This window comes from Borostomias antarcticus (assembly GCF_949987555.1).
Source record: "Borostomias antarcticus genome assembly, contig: scaffold_62, whole genome shotgun sequence".
Taxonomy (NCBI): Eukaryota; Metazoa; Chordata; class Actinopteri; order Stomiiformes; family Stomiidae; genus Borostomias; species Borostomias antarcticus.
In genome coordinates, this window is record NW_028176112.1 from 197,501 (window position 1) to 203,332 (window position 5,832).

Consider the following 5,832-nt stretch of genomic DNA (forward strand, 5'->3'; position numbering starts at 1 on the left):
ACGAACTCAGCGGGTTATCCGAGATGCGGTAGCCGCGGCCAGAGCTCCTGCTGGCGGGGAGTGAAGCTCTTCAACTCGCCTGTCACTGGCTCCCTGGAGGAATTTAGCCTGGCTGCAATAACGTTATCGCGAACGGAATGAATACCATCTACTAGCAAACAAAACATGTTCAATTATATTTAACCTGTTAAAACTAAGATGCCTGGATGAAAAAATAATTTCTCCAATTGATATATTTGACAAAAACAGGTTAATATGCAAGCCGGTTTGCATTGCTAAATCAAAGCGGGGAGAGCCGGGAACGTGCGTGGACGCGCGTCGGCCAGAGAAGCTCAACTGCGCAAGTCAAAAGTAACCGGAAATAGCCAAGTGACTACAAATCTAGCCAAGATGGCGCGGTTCAATAGGCCTTCACTTTAGATTTCGATTCCTGGGGGCTTGGTCTCAATAAACCAGGTAACATTTTTCTAGTTCTAGGCGTTGAGTAGCCTAGCTTATATGTAGAAATTGGCAATTCGTGTAATTAGATGTAGCCCAGGCCTAGTGCTTCAACCATGCACTCGTGCGTTTTCACTAGGTCCACTCCAAGGCTAATTAGTAGGCTAATTGTATCGTTAGAAGGCATTTTCCTTCGTCACCGCGACTCAAACGATGGAGCTGTCTTATGCAAAGTCTTTCTGTGATATGACCATTCAGATTACTGAATTAAGTGATTGTATATTATTTATCTGGTATTATTTAGGTTTTTTTGGTGGGACATTTCCCCCGGTGGTCTCTGGCCACGTGGCCTTAATTGGTTTGCAGTCCAAGTTGCAGCCACGTGCCTGACTAGCTAGTTAGCTGTGATATCTGGTCTGTCAACCTGCTTCTCTTATATTCTCAATAAATATGTTAATAACCTACTTCTCTCTTATATTCTCAATTAATGTTAATAACCTGCTGCTTTCTCTTCCACCCTCCAGCTGTCAGTCCACGGAGAGCACCCACTGACCGGACGCATTGGACTGAGTCGGGTGGGCCTGGTTTGAGTCAGGTGGGCCTGGTTTGAGTCAGGTGGGCCTGGTTTGAGTCAGGTGGGCCTGGTTTGAGTCAGGTGGGCCTAATGGCTTCTCAACGACCTGGCGCACGTGGTCATTACCAAGCTATCCCATAGCTAACGCTAGTTGAGGGTAGCTAGTTGAGGGTAGCTAGTTGAGGGTAGCTAGTTGAGGGTGGCTAGTTGAGGGGAGCTAGTTGAGGGGAGCTAGTTGAGGGGAGCTGGTTGAGGGTAGCTAGTTGAGGGGAGCTAGTTGAGGGTAGCTGGTTGAGGGGAGCTGGTTGAGGGGAGCTAGTTGAGGGTAGGTAGTTGGGGGGTAGCTAGTTGGGGGGTAGCTGGTTGAGGGGAGCTAGTTGAGGTGTAGCTAGTTGAGGGGAGCTGGTTGAGGGGTAGCTAGTTGAGGGTAGCTGGTTGAGGGGAGCTAGTTGAGGTGTAGCTAGTTGAGGGGAGCTGGTTGAGGGGTAGCTAGTTGAGGGTAGCTGGTTGAGGAGCTGGTTGAGGGTAGCTAGTTGAGGGGAGCTAGTTGAGGGGAGCTGGTTGAGGGGAGCTGGTTGAGGGGAGCTGGTTGAGGGGAGCTGGTTCAGGGTAGCTGGTTGAGGGGAGCTAGTTGAGGGTAGCTAGTTGAGGCTAGCTGGTTGAGGCTAGCTGGTTGAGGGTAGCTAGTTGAGGGTAGCTAGTTGAGGGTAGCTAGTTGAGGGTAGCTAGTTGAGGGTAGCTGGTTGAGGGTAGCTGGTTGGGGGTAGCTAGTTGAGGGTAGCTAGTTGAGGGGTAGCTAGTTGGGGGTAGCTAGTTGAGGGTAGCTAGTTGAGGGGTAGCTAGTTGGGGGTAGCTAGTTGAGGGGTAGCTAGTTGGGGGGTAGCTAGTTGGGGGTAGCTAGTTGGGGGTAGCTAGTTGACGGTAGCTAGTTGAGGGGTAGCTAGTTGAGGGGAGCTAGTTGAGGGGTAGCTAGTTGAGGGTAGCTAGTTGAGGGTAGCTAGTTGAGGGTAGCTAGTTGGGGGTAGCTAGTTGAGGGTAGCTAGTTGGGGGGTAGCTAGTTGAGGGGTAGCTAGTTGAGGGTAGCTAGTTGAGGGGTAGCTAGTTGAGGGGTAGCTAGTTGAGGGGAGCTGGTTGAGGGGAGCTGGTTGAGGGTAGCTGGTTGAGGGGAGCTGGTTGAGGGGAGCTGGTTGAGGGGTAGCTAGTTGAGGGGTAGCTAGTTGGGGGGTAGCTAGTTGAGGGTAGGTAGTTGGGGGGTAGCTAGTTGAGGGGTAGCTAGTTGAGGGTAGCTAGTTGAGGGGTAGCTAGTTGAGGGTAGCTAGTTGAGGGTAGCTAGTTGAGGGTAGCTAGTTGAGGGTAGCTGGTTGAGGGTAGCTGGTTGAGGGTAGCTGGTTGAGGGTAGCTAGTTGAGGGTAGCTGGTTGAGGGTAGCTGGTTGAGGGTAGCTGGTTGAGGGTAGCTGGTTGAGGGTAGGTAGTTGGGGGTAGCTGGTTGAGGGTAGCTGGTTGAGGGTAGCTGGTTGAGGGTAGCTGGTTGAGGGTAGCTGGTTGAGGGTAGCTGGTTGAGGGTAGCTGGTTGGGGGTAGGTAGTTGGGGGTAGCTAGTTGAGGGTAGCTAGTTGAGGGTAGCTAGTTGAGGGGAGCTGGTTGAGGGTAGCTAGTTGAGGGTAGCTAGTTGAGGGTGGCTAGTTGAGGGGAGCTAGTTGAGGGTGGCTAGTTGAGGGTGGCTAGTTGAGGTTGGCTAGTTGAGGGTAGCTAGTTGAGGGTAGCTAGTTGACGGTTAGCTAGTTGACGGTTAGCTAGTTGACGCTTAACATGAGCCAGCCATGCTTTTGTTTGCTCAGTAGTATTAACATTACTGACCGAGTGAATTTATAAACATGGGATAATAACTGGAAATTGATTATAACAATTGTATTTACTTTATCATGCATGTATAGAATATTTTCAGCGTGTCCAAGAAGCCTCTCAAAGCAGGAGAGGGGAGTCTGGAGGACTAGTTTGAAGGCGAGTCCTTTTCAACGTTGAAACGGTCATGTTTGGGGTTAACTGATGACTTTATAACAAGCGTATGTCTGAGTTCGGTGATGCCACGTTTTAATCTGATGCCTCCTTTTTTAACTGTTTCCACCCCCACTCTGAACCTCCATATCTAACCTGGACTTGTATTTCTCTGTGCAGTTGGACATCATGCTACTTCCTGAAACCAGACTTTTTGCTGAAACGGAATCATGAGGAGCTCCATCATTCTGGAATCAGAATGCTGCCTCTGGTGAGTTTGTTCTTTCTAATCTTGGGTCGTCTTTGGAGTGTTTCTTGGCCTCTGGCACCATTTTAACTTGTCAGTAATCAAATGGAGATGGTGATTGATTTCTCACTACTACAACACGCAGTCTCAATGATGATCACCTTGGCTGTCTGAACATGTGATGTGAAACGACATTAAACTGCTGAGCGACTGCAGCCTCACTAGTGTTCACTGTTCTTCCTCTACGGAGCTCACTAACGTGTCTCCTTCACCTCCTCAGCCTCTGCTGCCTCCCTGTGGCCACCTGGGGAACTGCAGCCTGGTGCACCGCAAACTTACTGGTGAGTTATCAGGTATGTGTCTTCATGATCTTTTTTTTAGTCTTGTTTGTCTGAACTCCTGTTGTCAAATATTGATATTAAATTTCTCATCAGTAGAGGATGAGGATAATTGTCTTTCAGCTCTTTAACAAACACCTAGCCATGAACTGAATGTTTCTTCCATCAGGGTTCACACCTACCCAGTACGGCCGGCTGATGCCTGTTCTACCGTAGGTGAGTCTGTTTTCAGAGCTGGGAAAGTGATCTGTTGGTGTCTGAACTTGGCAGAACCTGTAGTTTACCTCCAACAGTCAATCTGTCATTTGGAAACTTAACCAACCTGTGTAAATTCAAATGTGAGGGGAAGTGATGTCATTCTGGTTCCTGATGATGTCACTCGCACACGTCTTACACCCTGGATTGACCCCAGGACCTGAAAAGGTTGAGACCCACTGGGGTCGCCAGGGCGATAAGGAGATGACCTGTTGGGGTTACCAACTGTCTGACGGGGACCAGAGGTCTCTCAAAATGGCCGACAATGGGCTTGAGCTTCCTGTGTCAAAATTACCGCTTTGGTGGAAATGGGTTTTATTTGACTACATTTCATTTGTATTTTCTTCCAGAAGCCTCCATCTCTGCCTCCATCTCTGCCTGCAGCTGTTTTGATCCATGAAGGTTGGTACTGGAAGCAGGGTGTTGATGGGATGAGAACCAGACACCACTGATCAATATTAGAGGCCCGGTTGAGTTTGTTTACCTTAATTAAGAAGTCCACTGTTCTACACTACAACCTTGTTCTGAAGTGATGAGTGATTACCGCCCCAGTCTGATGTTAGCTGACTGACTGGTACACCTCTGATGACGCATGGAAAACTTTACTAGCTATTCAGGATGACTGCCTGATGCTAGGTTTTTAATGTTTACACTTGGTTTGTCCTCTAGGTGTCCTGGCAGATGTATCCTGTCCACAAAGACACCTGTGACCGCAGTCTTTGATGGGGAACTATGGTTGGTATTGCTTGTGAACCGTCTCTTTCCTGACGTTAAGACCCCCTGGGATGTAGGAATGATGAATTGTTGTCATTACAGTCGCTGGGCTCCTCCCCCTGGTCTTCACCCCCCAGGGCCGGCAGCCTCCCTCAGACTCCCCCGTAACCCCGGGCCCTCCTGTTGGCTCAGTGTGGCGCTGACAAGCCTGGTTACCTACCCCAGGGGTAAGGTGACCCACTGGGTTCTGATGGTGGGTCTGGAGGGGGGGTCGGTGACGTGTCTGGGTGGGGTGACGGGCCCTCATGACTGAAGAGAGGGATGTCCCTGACCTCATTCTAGAATGTGTACAAACATGTCTGATCTGGGGACTTTGAAGTTTCTGAAGCGTTTAGATTTTGACACCGTCTGGTCTCCACTAGGATCTCCTGTCTCTCCACACAGCCGTGTCTCTCTGAAGGTCAGTATTATACGTGTAATAACCCTCTTATTCCACTACATACCCTTGTTATAAAGTAGTGAGTTGTCATTATCACCCCAGTCTGATATTAGCAATTACCAGGCTAGCTCAATTACCAAGCTAGCTAACATTAGCCTGCTAGTTAATATTAGCCTGCTAGTTAACATTACTCAGCCATGTTTGTTTGCTCAGTAACATGAGCTTGGCTGGGTAATTATTCTGTTACAGTCATGATCACTGAATTATCACTCTCTTACTGAATCAGTCTTTGAAGAGTAATTTACCAGATTCTCAGCGTTTGTTCATGCAGGAATTGCAATGCAACATCGTGAGCTTGAACTTGCTGAATGTAAACCTGTTCCTGCTCTGACAGGAGAGCTGAGGCCCTGGTGGAGCCCAGGAGAGCTGAGGCCCTGGTGGAGCCCAGGAGAGCTGAGGCCCTGGTGGAGCCCAGGAGAGCTGAGGCCCTGGTGGAGCCCGGGAGAGCTGAGGCCCTGGTGGAGCCCGGGAGAGCTGAGGCCCTGGTGGAGCCCAGGAGGGCTGAGCTGGAGAAGAAGAAGAAGTCAGGCGGAGTCCCTGAAGGAGCAGAACGAGTGAGCGAGTGCTTTTCAACATTGAAACGGTCATGTTTGAAACCATGTTTGGGGTTAACTGATGACTTTATAACAAGCGTATGTCTGAATTCAGTGATGCCATGTTTAAATCTGATGCCTCCTTTTTAAATCTATTCCACCCCCACTCTCTTAACCTCCATCTAACCTGGACTTGTATTTCTCTGTGCAGTTGGACATCATGCTACTTCCTGGAACCA

General features: G+C 49.3%; 1 long non-coding RNA gene across 1 annotated transcript; it reads left to right on the forward strand.

The window, feature by feature from the left end:
- Positions 1–3,781: 3,781 nt before the first annotated feature.
- Positions 3,782–4,583, forward strand: LOC311328797. Its single transcript, XR_014631244.1, has 3 exons — positions 3,782–3,808; positions 4,198–4,249; positions 4,517–4,583. It is a non-coding gene; the product is annotated as an uncharacterized lncRNA (long non-coding RNA).
- Positions 4,584–5,832: the final 1,249 nt, after the last annotated feature.